This window comes from Eschrichtius robustus, chromosome 3, assembly GCF_028021215.1.
Source record: "Eschrichtius robustus isolate mEscRob2 chromosome 3, mEscRob2.pri, whole genome shotgun sequence".
Taxonomy (NCBI): Eukaryota; Metazoa; Chordata; class Mammalia; order Artiodactyla; family Eschrichtiidae; genus Eschrichtius; species Eschrichtius robustus.
Genome location: NC_090826.1, coordinates 28,918,801 through 28,939,854, shown reverse-complemented (window position 1 = coordinate 28,939,854; position 21,054 = coordinate 28,918,801). Strand labels below are relative to the sequence as shown.

The 21,054-nt window shown below is 45.1% G+C and overlaps 1 non-coding gene across 1 annotated transcript; it reads left to right on the top strand.

Annotated features, from left to right (window-relative positions):
- The first annotated feature begins 441 nt into the window (after positions 1 to 441).
- Positions 442 to 548, top strand: LOC137763252 (U6 spliceosomal RNA). Its single transcript, XR_011073795.1, has one exon. It is a non-coding gene; the product is annotated as a U6 spliceosomal RNA (small nuclear RNA).
- Positions 549 to 21,054: the final 20,506 nt, after the last annotated feature.

The window sequence follows — 21,054 nt, the reverse complement described above, 5'->3', positions numbered from 1 at the left end:
CGTTCATAGCAGCATTACTCACAGTAGCCAAAAGGTGGAAGCAACATAAGTGTCCATCAGTGGGTGAATGGATAAACAAAATGTGGTCTATACGTACAATGGAATATAATTCAGCATTAAAAAAGAAGGAAATTTTGATACATGCAAAAACACGGAGGAAACTAGAGGACATTATGCTAAGTGAAATAAACCAGTCACTAAAGGGCAAATATGATTCCACTTAGATAATGTAGGATAGTCAAATTCAGAAAGACAGAAAGTAGAACGGTGGTTGGTCGGGGCCAAGAAGCAGGAGGAATGGGGAGTTATTGTGTAGTGGGTAAGGGGTTTCAGTTTTGCAAGATGAAAAGAGAGTTCTAGAGATGAATGGTGGTTTTAGTTACACAACAATGTGAATGTACCTAATGCCACAGAACTGTACACTTAAAAATGATTAAGATAGTGCTCGCTTCGGCAGCACATATACTAAAATTGGAACGATACAGAGAAGATTAGCATGGCCCCTGCGCAAGGATGACACGCAAATTCGTGAAGCGTTCCATATTTAAAAAAAAAAAAAAAAGATTAAGATAAAAAAAATGATGAAGAAGGTAAATTTTATGTTATGTGTATTTTACCACACACATAAAAACAAACCAAAAACGTGATTGCCACAAGCTCCACTCTTGTGAGAGTGCATCCATCCCTGACTTGCCTGGACCAATCAGACCTAAGTGACCTCACGCAATCCACACTCAGCATCATCACAATTTGCAAGCAAGTAGCACACAAGTTACACCAGCCATCTGAGCTTAGGGACCAAAAAACTCTATAGGTGATGTGGCACTTTATAAGTCATAATTGAAAAATGAATTACTTGTGGTTGGTGACTAACAAAATAATTAACTTATACCCACTACCAAAAAAAAAGTCTACAAGTAATGAGCATGGACAGCTTGAATCAGGTGTTACAAAAACTCAAATTCTGATTTTGGAAGGATTCACCTCTTTGACTTGGGTAATCAGTGCCTTTTGGGAAAAAAAAAAAAAAAAGAGAGAGAGAGAGAGAAGAACCTGAACTGGTGTCAGTGGACTTGACGGCCAGTGGTGATGGGAAGAAGTACAAAGATGGTTATATGATCATCATAGTCTATGTGAATGGTGCATAGAGTTGTACAGTCCACAATCTCACAACCATACTTAGCTCCCTGAGTGGCCAGCAATGAGTTAGAGGAACATGTAAACACTTCCCAGAAAGCTCAGAAATACAAGAGCAAGGGGATGGACTTCTGTGGTCACCCAGGATAGGGGCTGGGATTATTGTTATTTGAATATAGCCTCGAAGGCACAGGTAGTTACATCAGGGAGTCTCCAGCTTATGTGTGAGCAGATGTGTATTTGCTGGACCCCTCCTCAAGCAGGTGAGAGCAGAGGGAAAGTCTTTATCTCTAGGGCCAGGAACTGGGTGTGACACCCTTGGTTGTTAGGATGGTGTTTGTACAACTCCCATAGATTAGTCGCTCTTCCAGAACAGATGTGAATGACTGTGGGCTGTGAGGTTTGGAATTGGGGTCCTGAGACCCTGACCTTAGAGGCAACTGAGCCCCTCCCTTGTGCAGTGGTTTAGCTCAGCCCTGCCCCCACTGTCCCAATTCCAGGGTCAGAGAAGGAGGACCCAGAACAAAAGCTAATGGCCCTGTGTTCAGTGGGTGTCCTGGGTTCCCGTGACGCTAGTGTGTTAGGGTTGGGGAGGGGCACTGAGGAGCTTCCCAGGCTGCAGTTAGGCCTCTTCTGAGGGCCTGAGCTGGGGCTCCAGAGGCTTAGGGTTCTGGCCCAGTGCCTGCGCCTGAGCTGAGCACCTGGTCAGCCTCCTGGCCTTGCTCTGGGTGCTCTAACCCTCCCCCGCCGCAATCCCAGCTCACCAGAGACCTGACTGGCTGGGTCTCTCCCAGGCAGGTGCATAGACAGGCAAAGCCCAGGGGAGAGAGCAGCTCCATTCCTTCCCCAAGACCCTCTTGGCCCCTTTTTGCAGCCTCTTTCCCAGAGGGTCCTTTGCGGAAATGGAGTGACAGCCAGAACAGAGTAAGCCTCTGGCTCTTTATTAAAGATATGTGTGTGTGTGTGTGTGTGTGTGTGTGTGTGTGTGTGTGTGTCTGTGTGTGTGTGTGTGTGGTGTGTAAGGAGAGAGAAGTGCACTGAAAAATGAATGTGTCCCTTTTCCAGTTTCCCCACAGCTTCCACCTCCCAGCCCTGCTCATCTGTGCAGGTGGACCTCGGACTCATGGTTAAGTCTCTGTCTCTGACACCCCTGCAGCTTCCATGCCTAGGGCACCTCTGCCTCCCCTCCCCCTCTCCCTCTGTGCCTCAGCTGCCTACCACACTCCAGCATCCCTGAAGCTGCTCCCTCCCACCCCAGTGCCAGCCCTCAGAACCAGCCCTTCACAAAATAACTTCCCAGCCCCACTCCAGCCTTGGCGCTGAGCTCCTAGAGAATAGCGGTAGACAGAGGAAGGAAACAGAAGAGAAATGCAGAGAATATAACTGGGTCTAGAAAGATCAAGTTTAGGGAGAAAAGAGTCGGTCTGTCGGTCCAGCTATTTTATACTCACCTACTCTCCCAGCCACCTGCCCACCTGCTTGTCTCTCTTCCCCACTTCTCTCTCTCCGTGTTCTCCTTTGATCTATTATTTTTCATTCATTCATTCATTCTTCATTTACTGATCAAACCCCAGTCAAGTAGACTTGCAAAACAATTTACATATAAGAAAAAATTTCCAAGCTCTACTTTTGGGAACTTTAACTTTCATCCAATACTCCCTCTCTTGCTTCCATTCTCTGCCCAGGGATGGTTTGTACCACACCCCCTGTCTCTCTCTCTCTCTTTCTGAACCCTTATGCCACCCAGCCCCACCTGTACTGGTTCTACCTTCTCACTACCACCCAAATTCCCTCACCCTTGGCTTCCTGCAACACCTGCTTGACTAATATCCACACTAGGCTGCCCACTGAGGATTGTGGGAGGGTGCTCTTGAGGGGCGCTCAGGGATGCTCCCTCTCCTATTCCCACACCATTCCACATGTTCAGACCTTCCCCACGCCCCTACCCATGCTGCTCCTCCTCATTCCATCAACCAGGGCCAAGCTCCCACTTTGCCCAACCCCTTGACCCCCCCGGTCCCCCCATCAAATGATCTTTGTGCTCTCCCCATCCTTCTTTCCCTCTGGATCCTGATTTCTCCTTCTGGGAAAGGCCACCAACAACTTTGGATTTGACCCCTGCCTTCTCTAGCCTTTGTGGGCTTCTTCTCTTTCCTGTATCTTCTGCCTCCACTGTTTCCTTCCCTCAGCCCAAAAACACCTTCCTGCTCCCCCTCGTCCCACTGCCACCAGCCCAGTCTTCTCTCTGCAAAGTCCCACTTCAGAAGAACCTCTTATCTCCCTCTCTCTATTGCTTCCCTTTCACTTTTTAGATCACTACAATTAATTAGGCTTTTGTCTCCCACTACTCCATGAAATGGTTCTCACCAGGGTAATCAATGACCTTCATGTCTTCGATTTAATGGTTTTCATTCAGTCCTTATTTCACTTGTCCACAATGCAATATTCAATATGATACATTTGATTCCCTTTCTTGAAACCTTTTTATCTATTGTCTTCTGGGACATCATTGTCTCCATGTTCTTACCATACCTTTGTAATAGTTTCTTCCTAGCATTTCTGCTTAAGATGTCAGACTGAGTTGGCATTTTGCTCCAAAAACATAGAAATGTGAGACAGAAGCTTTTAGTTTTTTTTTCCTTCCAATTATAAAGAGTGTATAGCTGAGCTTGAAAGCAACAAAGGCAAAATTTCAAATACCAAAACAACACTACAATTACTTCAGGGGTGAGTTGGAGCCAAAACTCTGTTGCCCATGAAGATGTTGAGATCTAAGCTTTGGGGCTGGGCTTACAACACTACATGCTGGGGCAGGAGGCAAGACCATAGGTGAGAATTGGGCCCTCTGCGTAAAGCTGGAGGCAGGAAAGGGCTGTACGGTCTGTTAATTTGGACTTACAAACTCTCTACCTGCCCATTGCCTGGGGGATATGGACAGAAATGGAAATGGGCCACTTAGTCCAGCTTAGGTGAGGTATTCATGTCAACCCTGAGAACTCTGAACCCCTGGCCTGAGCAATATGTGAGTAGAGGACTACAATTCTGCGTTACCTTCCTGATACAGAAAGCCTAACCTCAAAATAGCCCCAGCCCAAGAAAAAAAATTGATCCAGATCCAATGAACCACCTTGGTCATAGGTAATCCACAACCTAGTGCACAACCCAGGGTGTTTATAGACTCCCATGGGAGAAAATTTCCCAGAAGATGTCATAAATAAAAATTACAAAGCAAGTAAAGGAAATCAAATATCATAAGAGATAGTCTGCGAAGCAGAGGTAATACAATAATCTAATAGGATTTTTAAGTGTTCAAAGAGAGAAAGAAAATATTTGAGGCATATATACAACATTATAAAAAATTAACAGTGGGGGCTTCCCTGGTGGTGCAGTGGTTAAGAATCTGCCGGCCAATGCAGGGGTCACGGGTTTAAACCCTGGTCCAGGACGATCCCACATGCCGCAGAGCAACTAAGCCCGTGTGTCACAACTACTGGGCCTGCGCTCTAGAGCCCGCAAGCCACAACTACTGAGCCTGCATGCTACAACTGCTGAGGCCCGCGCTCCTAGAGCCCTTGCTCCACAACAAGACAAGCCACCACAATGAGAAGCCCATGCACCATAACGAAGAGTGGCCCCCGCTCGCCACAACTAGAAAAAGCCCATGTGCAGCAACGAAGACCCAATGCAGCCAAAAAAAAAAAATTAACAGTGAATTTGAAATAAATTCTAAAAATCGAAATTGTAGTCTTTGAAAAAAATAATTCAATAGTGAGTCAAACAGTTGACTAGACATAACTCAAGAGAGAATTGTTGAATTCTAATATATAGATCAGTGGGAAAAAACCAGGATTTATCACAAAAAGATAAAGATCTGGAGAAAAAAGTTAAGAGAATCAGATAATAGGATGGTAAGCTTCAAAATACATCTAATAGGAACTCCAGAAGGAGAGAACAGAGAGAATGAAGGAAAGACATTAGGAGAGATAATGGCTAATAATTCTCTAGAATTGGTTGAATGTCATGAATTCTCAGATTGAAATTAAACATTGTGTCTCAAGCAGGATAAATGAATACAGAGTCATACCCAGTACATCGCAGTGAAACTAGAGAACATTAAGAAAAAATGGAAAATCTTAAAAGCTACCAAAAAGAGAAGATAAATATATTATATAAGAAGGAATGGCAATCATGGGAGTTCCCTGGTGGTCTAGTGGTTAGGATTCGGCGCTTTCAGTGCTGTGCCTAGGTTCAATCCCTGGTCGGGGAGCTGAGATCCCACAAGCCGCCTGCGTGGCCGGGGGTGGGGGGTGGGAAGGAATGGCTATCTGACCAACAGTAGACTTCTCAACAGCAACAATAGATGCTGGAAGGCAATGGAATAATATCAAAGTGCTGAAAGAAAACAACTGTCTACTTAGAGTTCTATACCTCACTGACCTGTCACAGCAAGGTGAGAGCAAAATAAAGTTATTTCAGTCACATGAAGACAAAGACAATCTTTCTAAAATAATTATTAAAGGATATATGTCAGCAAGAAAGACATTAAATCCAGAAAGGAGGTGTAGGATGCAAGAGCAATAACTTTAAAAATGTTTCCAAATATCAAAAAAAACTTTTCACCTCTTGACAGACTGCTCTTCTATTTACTTCTTAAATATTGTTGCTCCTTCGAATTCTGTCTTTTTTTTTTCTGATTCTACTTGAGCAATCATATCCACACAAATGCTTTCAACTATCATCTATAAACTGATGTTTCAAAAGACTTAAAAAAAAATTATTTATTTATCTATTTGGCCGTGTCAGGTTTTAGCTGCGGCGCGTGGGCTTCTCTAGTTTCAGCATAAGGGCTTCTCTCTGGTTGCAGCGTGTGGGCTCCAGAGTGCAGGGACTCAGTAGTTGCGGTGAGCAGGCTTAGTTGCCCCGTGGCATGTGGGATCTTAGTTCTCCCACCAGGGACTGAACCCATGCCCCCCTACACTGGAAGGTGGATTTTTAAAAAATTAATTTATTTATGTATTTATTTAGTTATTTGGCTGCGTTGGGTCTTCATTGCTGTGAAGTGTACACATCCCCAGTGTACCTGCTGGGGATTTGGTGATAATGAAATGAGAGAAGAGACAGGAAGGAGGTCAGGACCCCAGCAGAGCAGTGAGACTCAGGACCAGGCTGTAGGTCCCGTAGGGAAGCAAGCACAAACTCTGGCAGAGGCAGTGGAGAAGATGGGTTCAGTTCATCCCAATACACTGTATACAGAAGCAGGCTGACTCAGGACCCCTGCCCTGGGAGATAAGGCAGTGACCTTCTTGATGGGGCAGGGGCAGGTAGAGACTAACACTTCCTCAGAAATGATGCCCCAAAGCCCTGGGCCGTGGATGGCTTATCTCTGGCTCATCCTGTCCTTCTGGATCTCCTGGGAGACATGGACAGTTAAGAGGAGGTTGAGGGGTCAGAGTCCAGTAAGAGTAGTAGCCCAGGTTCTGTCCCCAGAGGACAGGTCCTCCCTTCCCCATCCATGGAGGTAGGCAAGCAAGCAGCAGCTCATGGCCAGAGGGACAAAGTGGCAACTTTAGGCTGGGAGATACTAGTGAAGATGGGCTCTGGCAGGCAAAGGCTGAGTATTTCTGTGTGCCTGGGCCCTCCTTTGCATTAATTACCCGCTGACATGGTTTGTGTGCTGCTCTCTCTTTGTGCTATTTTAATTAACAGAGATCTCCTCCAAGCAAACCAGCAGCTGTGTAAGTTGTCAAACTGTCAACACACACAGGATGGATGCCATGGGGACATTAAGTGTGGGAACTACCGATGGGCTCCCCATCTCCTTGGCATATTTGAACCTCCCTCCAAACCCACCCCGGTAAGTAATCACAGGCAAAAGAATGTCAAGGTCAGGAACTTGGCTTTGGGTTCAGAGAGACTTTACATTTGAACTTTGACTCTGCCACTAATTCACTGTGAGAATTTGTGCAAACCACTTAACCTTCTGAATCTTACTTTCCTCCTCTGCAAAATGAGAATAGTAATACTTATCTTGTCCCAAGGATTGTTAGATAATGTACATTACACGCTTCGTCTAGTACCTGTAGTGCCCAATAACTATGACTTGTTATTAAATCTGCTTTCCTGGTCAGTGTAGGATTCTCTACGCCCTTTGTAAGTTCATTACAGCCAGAGGAGAACCTTTAACTAAAACATACACAGGAGGGATCCCATAGCTCTCCTTATTGGCTTTCTATTTTTCTATGTAGTATTATCATTCTATGTTCAGTGAACCCTTGTTTTCTCAGTAGCTTTGACTCCCGTCAAATTATTAGGACCCTACAGTCCTCTTCCTCCACTTTCCTCACGTCGCTAGAGGGTCCATGGGTGGACTGAGCATTCTTCTTGAGGCTCTTAAAGTTTACAAGTGGCTACCCTCACTGAATAAATGGACAAGTGAATAAATGGATGGATGGGAGGCATGGCTTTAAGGAGGAGTTGATGGCTGAATTGAGCCCAGAAGGACAATACTTAGGTACAGAGGGGAAGCGAGGGTAGGGGATGGTGTTCTAGGCAGAGATAATACCATGTTTAAATGCCGAGAAGTGTTTAAAAGCCCAAATCCTGCTGTATTTGAGGAGATGAAAACGGTTCAGCTGAACAGAGAAGGCATGTAGAAGGCAAAGGGGTAGGTGTGATAGATGAGGTACAGAGGAAGGTTGGGTCTGAGAACAGAGGGTCTCCTTAAGCACTCTCTCAGAGTTTGGGTTTTATCCTATGGGCAAACGAAAGATTTTATGCAGCAAAAGATATAGTCAGATTTGCACTTTATTTATTTATTTTTAAAATAAATTTATTTATTTATTAATTTATTGGCTGTGTTGGGTCTTCGTTGTTGTGCGCAGGCTTTCTCTAGTTGCGGCAAGCAGGGGCTTGCAGAGCACGGGCTCTAGGCGCACAGGTTTCAGTAGTTGCAGCACACGGGCTCAGTAGTTGTGGCTCACGGCCTCTAGAGCACAGGCTCAGTAGTTGTGGCACACGGGCTTAGTTGCTCCATGGCATGTGGGATCTTCCCAGGCCAGGACTCAAACCCGTGTCTCCTGCATTAGCAGGCGGATTCTTAACCACTGCGCCACCAGGGAAGTCCCAGATTTGCACTTTAAAAGGATCGCTTAGGGAGTTCCCTGGTGGCTTAGCAGTTAGGATTTCGGGCTTTCACTGTCATGGCCCAGGTTCAATCCCTGGTCAGGGAACTGAGATCCCGCAAACATAAGTTAGAAAAGGCAAGAGGGTGTCCAGGGAACCCAGTTAGGGAGGTGTTGTTTGACTTCAGGTTAAAGCTGAGAGTCTCAGTTGTGAAGAAGAGAAGTGGACTTCTTTTAGAAATCTTTAGAAGGTAGAAGCTACAGAATTAATATTGATCGGATATGGGAAGTTTAAGAATAAGGTAGAGGAAGAAGAGGCCAATAATGGGTGGTCAGAGAGGTAAGAAGAAGATGAGAAAGAGTCAGTACTTGCCAAGAGAGAAAACAGCCAGCGGGGAGAGAGTCTCAAGAATTAGGGAATGGTCAACAATATCCCATGTCGCCAAGAGGTCCCAACTATAGGGACTGGGAAGTGGACACTGGGTCTAACTCAAACGAGATGGTTGGTACCCTTGGAGGGGCAGTTGTATGTGGGTGGAAAGGGGATGGGATCTTGTGCAGAAGACAGCAGTGATTTGGGAAAAGAAAGAGTGTAGTAAGAAGAGGAGAAGTGAGTGGAGACAACTCAAGAATACTGTCAATGAACGGAAGGAGAGAGACAGAGTGACAGATAGTGAAATGCTGTATAGAAGAATAACTTATTTCTTAAGATGGAAGAGATGGTGAGCATATTTATATGTGAAGGGGAAGATCTAATAAAGAGAAAGAGACTGAAGATACAGGAGACAGGGGGATAGTTGATGGAGAAAGTTTCTGGAAGAGGTGGGAGTGGGATACAGAGCAACAGGAAGCAATTAGCTGTGGACATTGCTGAGAGGGGCGGAGATAAGGATGAGAACGAATGGGACTGGGTTTCTACTGGAAGGGGTTCAGGAAGTTAAAAAATTTTCTTCTGATGGTCCCTAATCTATTTATGCTCTCTGTAAAGAAAGAGGTGATGTTCTCTCTCATCATTCAAGAGAATGAGGTCCTGAGAGTGAAGCCAGGAGGTGGTGAGATGTGGGCTTGACAAGAGGGTTTGAAGCAGCTGTTATGGAGAATGGCTGGTAACTGACTGGGGCTTGTGAAAGGCCATGTGCAAGGCTGAGGCCCTGATGACAACACAACAAACACGTGTTCCCTGGATAAAGTTCTTCCTCTTCCCGAACTCAATGTTTGCATCACCCCAGTGGGGACCCATCTGCGCACTGCCCACCTGTGGGGCACGCAGCAGTGAAACCAGGAAAGGAGAAAGGGGCTTGGGGCAGCTGAGTTTGTGCAGATGTCCCATGAGATGTTTTTGATGAGTGTGGCATTGGCCTGAGGGCTGAGGGCTCTCCAAAGACAGGAACTGTGGCTCAGAGGACCCCCAGCTTCTGCTCAGGGACATGGGGGGAGGTGCCGTGGGCATCTGGAGAGAGACAGACAAGGAGGGAGAGGGGAGAGGTCTGTTCTTCCAAACCCGTTCCTCTCTTTCTGCCTCCCTGCCTTGGCCCCAGACAGATTGATTCTCTGCTGATACCGATGTCTTGGAGCAAAGCAGCAGGTTGGTGAAATCATTTACTAACTGAGAAGTCCTCCTTTGGCTCATGGATGTCGAGTTAACTCAGCCCTCTTCGGGCTGGAAGATTCTCATTCTTCCAGTGTGTGTGTGTGTGAGTGTGTGTGTGCGCGCGTGCACATATGTGAACCTAAGTGGGCATATATGAGTGTGCTTGTCTGTGAGAGCGTGCTTATGAACTTGGGTGTGTGTGAGTCTGTAGGGCAATTTGGTGGACTGTGTGTATGAGCCCAAACATATTTGTGTAGGCCTACAGGGGAGTGTGTGAGCATGTCTTAGTGGATTCATGGATCCATGTGAGCATACATGCCCTAGCCAAACAGTATGAGCTTGTGAGTCTGTGTGTGCAGGGTTGATGTATGAGAACCTCAGTGTGTGTTCATGGGCTTACGTGTGTGAAGCGTGTTTCTCATTAATAATAATTCCTAATATTTGTATTATTCATAGTTTTACAGAGCACTTAGATATGCTTTTTTTTCCCAAAGATATACTTTTTAAAAAAAATTTATTTATTTATTCATTTTTATTTATTTATTTATTTATTTATTTATTTATTTATTTATTTTGGCTGTGTTGGGTCTTCGTTTCTGTGTGAGGGCTTTCTCCAGTTGCAGCGAGCGGGGGCCACTCTTCATCGCAGTGCGCGGGCCTCTCACCGTCGCGGCCTCTCCCGTTGCGGAGCATAGGCTCCAGACGCGCAGGCTCAGTAGTTGTGGCTCACAGGCTTAGTCGCTCCGCGGCATGTGGGATCTTCCCAGACCAGGGCTCGAACCCGTGTCCCCTGCATTGGCAGGCAGATTCCCAACCACTGCGCCACCAGGGAAGCTCTAGATATGCTTTTCACTTGATCCTCACAACCTTGTGAAGACCATAAGATAGAATATTCAACAAAAATCCCACATAAATTAGTTATGTCTACTATGTACCAGTAGTGTGTTGGAAAGGGTATATGTGAGTCCGGGTGTGGGAGGGAGGGTGTATGTGGTCAATCTCAGTGTGGACGGTGTAGCCATGGACACAAGCACACCCCTTCATAGTCTCGACACACCCACATCTGTCCTTGTCAAAGAGCAAAGGGGTACCCTCTTGTCAGCACAGGTGGAGCCTGGGTTGGTCTGGATTCTCTCACTGCACACACAGGGTGGGCAGGGGATGCTTGTAGGAAGCCTGGACATATCTGGCCCTAGGTCAACCCTTTACTCTTCTGTGCCTTCAATCTGTATCTTCACCTTCTCCTGATCTACTGCCTCTTCTTTAGCCTATAAACTTGCCTAGGTTTTCTCCATTACAAACAGGCTTATCTCTCCTCAAGCCATCATTTCAAATCCCCCCCTTCCCTTTGCTACCAAAATTCTTGCAAGAATAGTTGCGGTCAATGGATACACTTCCTCCCCTTCCATTCTCTCTTCCACACTTGGCTACCTGACTTCTGCCCCACCACTCTTGATAGAGTTGCCAGCAAGTACAAATATCCATCCTGATGGGCTTTCTCACCACCTGTCCAAAACATCTGACACTGCAGATGCTTGTGTTTCTCCTGAGACCCTCTCCTCCCTTAGCTTCTATGACAATGCTCTATGCTCATCCTCTTCCTCCTTTGTGAGACCTCATTCTTGGTCCTGTGCTCCACTTCCTCCACCCACCCTTCAAATATTGGGGTAGGCTCCAATTTGTTTCTCCTTTTATCTATAAATCTCATCTATGTCCAAGTCATGTTCTTCCAACTCACTAGTCTGTCTGCTGCCCAGATGTCTCACTTGCAATCTGGACACTTTTATCCTGTTCCTATTGGACTCCACTCCCCTTTCTCATATTCACATTGTCATGTAACCATCACCACTATCCAGCTCCAGGACTCTTTTTTTATTTTTATAAATTTATTTATTTTTATTTTTGGTTGTGTTGGGTCTTTGTTGCTGCGCATGTGCTTTCTCTAGTTGCAGCGAGCGGGAGCTACTCTTCATTGTGGTACGTGGCCTTCTCGTTGTGGTGGCTTCTCTTGTTGTGGAGCATGGGCTCTAGGTGCACAGACTTCAGTAGTTGTGGCACGTGGGCTCAGTAGTTGTGGCTCATTGGTCCTAGAGCCCAGGCTCAGTAGTTGTGGTGCATGGGCTTAGTTGCTCTGCCACATGTGGGATCTTCCCGGACCAGGGCTCGAACCTGTGTCCCCTGCATTGGCAGGCAGATTCTTAACCACTGCGCCACCAGGGAAGCCCCAGAACTCTTTTCATCTTGCATAAAAACCTCTGTACCTATTAAACAATAACTCCCCATTCCCCCCTCCTCTCAGCCCCTGACAACCACCATCCTACATCCTGTCTCTATGGATTTGACTACTCTAGGTACCTCATATAACTGACTTATTTCACTTAGCATAATATCCCTAAGGGTCATTCATGTTGTAACATGTGTCAAAATTTCCTTCCTTCTTAAGGCTGAATAATATTCTACTGTATGTGTATACCACATGCAACTTATATTTTATATACTTATTTAATCTGCATAATTCTATATAGTAGAGATTATTGTCCTAATTTTCCAGGTGAGACTTAGAAATCATCTGAGACTTAGAAGGGAAGTGGCTTCCCCTAAAGGCAGAACCAGGGCTAGAACTCAGGTCCCATCCTGCTTCTCTCCTCACTGCTTACTTCATTATAAGGCCCCCAGGCACAGGCCTCAGGCTCACCAGTGACTGAGATTCTAAGATAGCTCATGGTGGGGGTCTGCCCCACGCCCCCTCATCGTGCAAATCATCATAAGCTAGATTTAGTTACAGGAGACACAGCCTGAGACAGGGACTCAGACCCCACCCAGATCTTCAGGGACAGAATAGGGGGAGCCCTTAGCTGTAGGTGAGGAGGGAGCTTGTTGGGCAGAGTCTTTGGCTCTGGCAGAAAGCAGTGAGACCTGGCTCTGACCTTAGGGGTAGAAGATGGTGGGGGGGGATTTCTAGTATGAAATAGCAGGGAAAGAAGGTGTAGGGCTTCCCTGGTGGCACAGTGGTTGAGAATCCGCCCGCCAATGCAGGGGACACGGGTTCGAGCCCTGGTCCGGAAAGATCCCACATGCGCGGAGCAACTAAGCCCGTGCGCCACAACTACTGAGCCCACGTGCTGCAACTACTGAAGCTCGCGTCCCTAGAGCCCGCGCTCCGCAACAAAAGAAGCCACCGCAGTGAGAAGCCGGTGCACCACAACAAAGAGTAGCCCCCACTAACTGCAATTAGAGAAAGCCCTTGCACAGCAACGAAGACCCAACACAGCCAAAAATAAATAAATAAAATAAATAAATTAAAAAAAAAAAAAAGAAGGTGTAGGATTTGGGCAGGAAGCTCCCTATGCATTTGCCAGACAGGCTAGCAAGATACTCAGTCACACTCCTATGAAGCAAACTGTTCCAGATGGAACTTCAAAGGTGGGTGGGAGTGGGAGGAGGGAAACACATATAGAGCAGAGTTGCCTTTGCCAAGCCTGGCATGGTTGCGTGCAGGTGTGTATGAGGGTGGACTCAGGTATGAGATGTATTAGAGAGTGTGATGTCATGCACAGGGCCAGGCCCCAAATCCAGAGAATGGGACGGGAGTCCCAGTGCATCTGGACTTTCTGTGTCCACTCCCATCTCCATCCTGGGCCCTGTGGAAGGAAGGCATCAAGAGGACAGATCACATCACATCAGAACCCGGCATGGCCTGGCTCATGGCATCCTTCAGCTTGTCCTGCCCTGGTGTAAGCCTTCACAGAAGCCCCCTGGATGTTGCCTGGTGCCTCATTAATGGCATTGCTGAGCTCATTAAATTGATCTTTCTCCTCTCCTCAGTCTCCCAGCTCTGAGCTGTCGCCTCAGTCACTCCCATCCTGGGGCTGAGTTAATGTTTGGTGGCTCCAGCACAGAGGATTCTGCAGAGGTTGCTGTTGGTCCCATGACACAAATTTAGAAAAAAATGATCAGAGCTCCCTTTGGGGGTAGATTAGTTTGCTAGGGCTACCTTAACAAAGTACCACAGACTAACTGGCTTCTACAACTGAAATTTATGGTCTCAGAGTCCTGGAGGCTAGAAGTCTGTGATCAAGGTATAGGCAGGATTGTCCCTTCTGAGCACTGTGAGGGAGAATCTGTTCCATGCCTCTTTCCCAGCTTCTGATGCTTTGCTGGCAATCTTTGATATTCCTTGGCTTGAAATATCACCCCATCTCTGCTCTCATCTTCACATGGCATTCTCCCTGAGTGTGTCTGTGTCCAAATTTCCCCCTTTTATAAGGACACCTGTCATACCGAATTAGGATCCACCTTAATGATCTCCTTCTAACTTGGTTACCTCTGTGAAGACCCTATTTCCAGACAAGGTCACATTCTGACATACTGGGGCTAGCACTTCAACATCCCTCTTCTGGAGGACAGAATCCAACCTATAACAGGGGACAATCTTTTGCCCTTCTCAATCCCGCTCTGAACACCGTGTGTCTTTAGGAAACACCTTTGCATCCTTTGCATCCAAAATGGCAAGAACTAAAGCTCAGAAATGACTTCCTAGTACAACATGGTGATAGACATGTCTATTGTCAGTGGGGAGAGAAAGGAGAGGAGGAGGAAGAGAGGAAAGAAGAAGTAGAGAAGGAGAGGGAATGGGGGAGAAAAGTCACATCCAAACATTTCAGGGCCATGCTAGTAAGCAAGGAGTCAGAGGCAAAGTCTCTAAAGACTTGGGTTGAATCTCTTAGCTGGACCCAAACCAAAACCTTGGTCAGGGAAGATGATTTATATTAAAGAACCTTTCCTTTCACAGTCAAAATGTTGAGTGAAAAGAGTCACACATAAAAGAGGATATACCATATAATTCCATTTATATGAAAGTGAAAGACTAGAAAAAACAAATCTATGGTGAAAGGAGTCAGAAGTGCTTACCTTTGGGAGGTATTGATTTTGGGGGGGGCATGAGGGAGTCTCTAGGCTACCTTGATCTGGTGGGGGGTGTACACATATGTATACCCTAGTTCTACATTTAAGATAGTCTCACTTTACTGTAATTAAATTAGGCCATAGGCAAACAAGTAAATAAACCCATTCCTTACTTTTCTTCTCACCACTGATCACCCCAGGCCTCTCTGTCCAGCCTTCAGGCCGTTTCCATACTCTCTGTGCTCACAAATGCTCACAAATGTGAAATAATAGAAATGACTAGGGACTTCCCTGGTGGTGCAGTGGTTAAGAATCTGCCTGCCAATGTAGGGGACACGGGTTCGAGCCCTGGTCCGGGAAGATCCCACATGCCGTGGAGCAACTAAGCCCATGCACCACAACTACTGAGGCTGTGCTCTAGAGCCCGTGAGCCACAGCAACTGAGCCTGTGTGCTGCAACTACTGAATCCCTCGCGCCTAGAGCCCGTGCTCTGCAACAAGAGAAGCCACTGCAATGAGAAGCCCGTGCACCGCAATGAAAGAGCAGGCCCCCCTGGCCGCAACTAGAGAAAGCCCGCACGCAGCAACGAAGACCCAACGCAGCCAAAAATAAATAAATTAAAAAAAAAAAAGAAGAAGAAATGACTAACATGGTGTCCAACACACAATAGCAACTTACAAAATGCAGATTTACATTATGCTCCCATGCATGTGTTCTGGGGATACAGAAGGGGTGGTGTCCAGAGATGATCTGGGTTCCCTCCTCACCACCCATCCATGGAGCATGACTCCAGGCTCTGGGGTAGAAGGTGTTCAGGCCTCGGTGGAAGACTAGTAAAAAAAAAATAATATCCCCTATCCCCAGGAACAGAACGTAGCCCAGCAGAAACTGCAAATCATAATTAAATGATGCCCTGCAACTCTCTAGGCAGCATAAATTTTGAAGATGAAAGTAAATGATTAAAATAATTAAACACTTCAAGCTGACAAGCTGGAGCAGAATCTTGCCAGCGGATGTTTGTCAGTAATTAGCTAATTAATCCTGGCGCAGATTATAAGCCATAACAAACCAGTCAGGCTGAACAGAGCCGGCTGCTCAGAATTAGACTTTTAAAAAAGAGGAGGAGAGAGCAAATAAGAGGGAAGGAGGAAAAATAAGAAAAAGACGTGGCTTTTCTGGCCACCTGCCCTTACCCTAGCAAATAGGTGGGTCCAGCCTATAGGGGGCTTCCTGGAGAGTTCTGGACCTGTGTCTAGTCCAGCAACCCTGCATCTGCTGGGACTTCAAACAGAATAGATACTGGGGAGGAGGGGAGGGAGTGCTCTGGCCCCCAAACCAGAAGGAACAGTGGGAAGGAGTCCAGGTAGGAGGTGATGTCATATCAGGTGGGTACATTATTCCATTTATTATTCCATTCAACAAGGGAGCCCAGCAGTGACAAGGGTCCCATTTGTGCGGAAAGGAATAAGATTCAAGTGGGGGATCAGGGCCCAGCCAAGCAGTCTGGGATCAGGACAGGCTGCAGACTAGTGCTTCCAATAACAATGTAATGCAAACCACAAATGTAATTAAATAAAGTAAAAATAAACAGACGGAATTAATTTTAGTAATATATTTTATTTGACCCAAAGGCTATCATTCAGCATATAATTAATATAAAATATTTTTTCATGAGATATTTTACCTTTTTTTGCATTGTCTTTAAATTCTGGTATGTATTTTACACTTACAGCCCATTTCAATTCGGAATAATTGTATTTCAGGTGCTCAATAGCCACACAGGCTTAGTTGCTCCCATATTGGACGATACAGCTCTAGACAGAAAAAAAGTGGGGGGCTGAGATCCTAAGCCCTGGGGCAGTCTGCAGCAAGGTGGAGGCAGACCCAAGTGACATGACCTCCACATTGTCTTTCTCTCCTTGGCCATTCTCCCACCTAGCTGCGCCTCCTGGAAATTTCCAGCCCAATCAGCCTTAGCTTCACGGGTCTCCAAGATGAAGGGTCTGGGAAGGACAGAGGAGATTCCAGAGGGACGGATTTCTGCCCTGGTGCATACAACATGGGGCAGGGCAGTGCCACTGCTATACACAGAGCTGTGCCCTGTTGTCTGCGAGTGGGAGTGCATCTATGCACCTGTGTGTTTCAGGGGTGCTCCAGGACATGAGCACTGACCCTCAGAGAGCTCCCTGCAGCTGCAGTCCTTGTGAAAAGCTGTTTCCTTCATAATAATCATATCAGGCAATGTACAAGAGATGGCATATTTCACTCCAGTGGAATGCTCTGTAAGGACTGTCAGATGGAATTTGTCTCTTAGAAAATAATCAGGATCTTTTCTCTTTCCAATTATTTTATTGTGGTAAAAAATATACAACATAAAATTTACCATCTTAACCAATTTTAAGTGTACAGTTAAGTGGTATTAAGTACATTTATATTGTGCAACCATCACTATGATCCACCTCCAGAACTTTTTCATCTTGTAAACTGTTCAATTACTCATTAAGCAATAACTCCCCATTCCCCCAGCCCCTGGCAACCACCATTGTACTTTCTGTCTTTATGAATTTGACTAATCTAGGTACTTCATATACATGGAATCATACAGTTTTTGTCTTTTTGTAACCAGCTTATTTCACTTAGCATAATGTCCTCAAGGTTCCCTGTTGTAGCATTCCTTTTAAAAGCTGAATAATATTCCAATATGTATATACACATTTTGTTTATTCATTCATCCATCAGTGGACACTTGGCTTGCTTTCACATTTTAGTTATTGTCAATAATAGCTAATCAGGGGGCTTCCCTGGTGGCGCAGTGGTTAAGAATCCGCCTGCCAATGCAGGGGACATGGGTTCGAGCCCTGGTCGGGGAAGATCCCACATGCTGTGGAGCAACTAAGCCCGTGCGCCACAACTACTGAGCCTGCGCTCTGGAGCCTGCGAGCCACAACTAGTGAGCCTGCGTGCTGCAACTGCTGAAGCCCGCACGCCTAGAGCCTGTGCTCCGCAACAAGAGAAGCCACCTCAATGAGAAGCCCACGCACCACAACAAAGAGTAGCCCCTGCTCGCCGCAACTAGAGAAAGCCTGCGCAGCAACGAAGACCCAACACAGCCGTAAATAAAAAAATAAAAAAATAAATAAGAAAAAAAAAGCTAATCAGGAATTTTTTTTTGAGGCAAATATCAACTGCTTCTAGCCAGAGACCCATCTGTTTCCACTGCCACTCTGGCTTAAGCTCTCTGCGAATATGAATTGAATCTCTCAGAATGCACATGGAAGCTCTGGTAAAAGGGAAGGAGTGAAAGGACACAGCCTCTGGACCAGTGGCACAGACTTGGTGTAGCCACTGACACTGCCCCCACTGCTTGGAGGAGAAGACTGGAGAGGGAAGAGGAGGCAAGAGTAAGAAGGTGAGCTTTGAGGGCCATGGCCACAGCTCAGACTGCAGGACAACAGAAGCCACTTTAACCCCTAAACTCACTACCAAAGATACAAAACACTTCTTTCTCTATTCCCAAAGCTCATCATGGTTTAGCAAAGCTCCTACCCATAGGAAGAAGAAGGAAAGCTTTTTTTTTTAAATTTAATTTAATTTTATTTTTTATACAGCAGCTTCTTATTAGTCATCAATTTTATACACATCAGTGTATACATGTCAATCCCAATCGCCCAATTCAGCACACCACCATCCCCACCCCCCCGTGGCTTTCCCCCCTTGGTGTCCGTACATTTGTTCTCTACATCTGTGTCTCAACTTCTGCCCTGCAAACCGGTTCATCTGTACCATTTTTCTAGGTTCCACATACATGTGTTAATATATGATATTTGTTTTTCTCTTTCTGACTTACTTCACTCTGTATGACAGTCTCTAGATTCATCCATGTCTCAACAAATGACTCAATTTCATTCCTTTTTATGGCTGAGTAATATTCCATTGTATATATGTACAACATCTTCTTTATCCATTTGTCTGTCGATGGGCATTTAGGTTGCTTCCATGTTCTGGCTATTGTAAATAGTGCTGCAATGAACATTGGGGTGCATGTGTCCTTTTGAATTATGGTTTTCTCTGGGTATATGCCCAGTAGTGGGATTGCTGGATCATATGGTAATTCTATTTTTAGTTTTTTAAGGAACATCCATACTGTTCTCCATAGTGGCTGTATCAATTTACATTCCCACCAACAGTGCAAGAGGGTTCCCTTTTCTCCATACCCTCTCCAGCGTTTGTTGTTTGTAGATTTTCTGATGATGCCCATTCTAAGTGGTGTGAGGTGATATCTCATTGTAGTTTTGATTTGCATTTCTCTAATAATTAGTGATGTTGAGCAGCTTTTCATGTGCTTCTTGGCCATCTGCATGTCTTCTTTGGAGAAATCTCTATTTAAGTCCTCTGCCCATTTTTGGATTGGGTTGTTTGTTTCTTTAATATTGAGCTGAATGAGCTGTTTATATATTTTGGAGATTAATCCTTTGTCCATTGATTCGTTTGCAAATATTTTCTCCCATTCTGAGGGTTGTCTTTTCGTCTTGTTTATGGTTTCCTTTGCTGTGCAAAAGCTTTTAAGTTGAATTAGGTCCCATTTGTTTATCTTTGTTTTTATTTCCATCACTCTAGGAGGTGGATCAAAAAAAATCTTGCTGTGATTTATGTCAAAGAGTGTTCTTCCTATGTTTTCCTCTAAGAGTTTTATAGTGTCCAGTCTTACATTTAGGTCTCTAATCCATTCTGAGTTTATTTTTCTGTATGGTGTTAGGGAGTGTTCTAATTTCATTCTTTTACATGTAGCTGTCCAGTTTTCTCAGCACAACTTATTGAAGAAACTGTCTTTTCTCCATTGTATATCCTTGCCTCCTTTGTCATAGATTAGTTGACCATAGGTGCGTGGGTTTATCTCTGGGCTTTCTATCTTGTTCCATTGATCTATGTTTCTGTTTTTGTGCCAGTACCATATTGTCTTGATTATTGTAGCTTTGTAGTGTAGTCTGAAGTCAGGGAGTCTGATTCCTCCAGCTCCTTTGTTTCCCTCAAGACTGCTTTGGCTATTCGGGGTCTTTTGTGTCTCCATACAAATTTTAAGACTTTTTGTTCTAGTTCCGTAAAAAATGCCATTGGTAATTTGATTGGGATTGCATTGAATCTGTAGATTGCTTTGGGTAGTATAGTCATTTTCACAATATTGATTCTTCCAATCCAAGAACATGGTATATCTCTCCATCTGTTGGTATCATCTTTAATTTCTTTCATCAGTGTCTTATAGTTTTCTGCATACAGGTCTTTTGTCTCCCTATGTAGGTTTATTCCTAGGTATTTTATTCTTTTTCTTGCAATGGTAAATGGGAGTGTTTCCTTAATTTCTCTTTCAGATTTTTCATCATTAGTGTATAGGAATGCAAGAGATTTCTGTGCATTAATTTTGTATCCTGCAACTTTACCAAATTCATTGATTAGCTCTAGTAGTTTTCTGGTGGCATTTTTAGGATTCTCTATGTATAGTATCATGTCATCTGCAAACAGTGACAGTTTTTTTTTAAAATTTAATTTAATTTATTTATTTATGGCTGTGCTGGGTCTTCATTTCTGTGCGAGGGCTTTCTCTAGTTGCGGCAAGTGGGGGCCACTCTTCATCGTGGTGCGCGGGCCTCTCACTATCGCGGCCTCTCTTGTTGCGGAGCACAGACTCCAGACGCGCAGGCTCAGTAGTTGTGGCTCATGGGCCTAGTTGCTCTGTGGCATGTGGGATCCTCCTAGACCAGGGCTCGAACCCGTGTCCCCTGCATTGGCAGGCAGATTCTCAACCACTGCGCCACCAGGGAAGCCCAACAGTGACAGTTTTACTTCTTCTTTTCCAATTTGTATTCCTTTTATTTCTTTTTCTTCTCTGATTGCCGTGGCTAAGACTTTCAAAACTATGTTGAATAATAGTGGTGAGAGTGGACATCCTTGTCTCATTCCTGATCTTAGAGGAAATGCTTTCAGTTTTTCACCATTGAGAATGATGTTTGCTGTGGGTTTGTCATATATGGCCTCTATTATGTTGAGATAGGTTCCCTCTATGCCCACTTTCTGGAGAGTTTTTATCATAAATGGGTGTTGAATTTTGTCAAAAGCTTCTTCTGCATCTATTGAGATGATCGTATCGTTTTTATTCTTCAATTTGTTAATATGGTGTATCACATTGATTGATTTGCGTATATTGAAGAATCCTTGCACCCCTGGGATAAATCCCATTTGATCGTGGTGTATGATACGTTTAATGTGTTGTTGGATTCTGTTTGCTAGTATTTTGTTGAGGATTT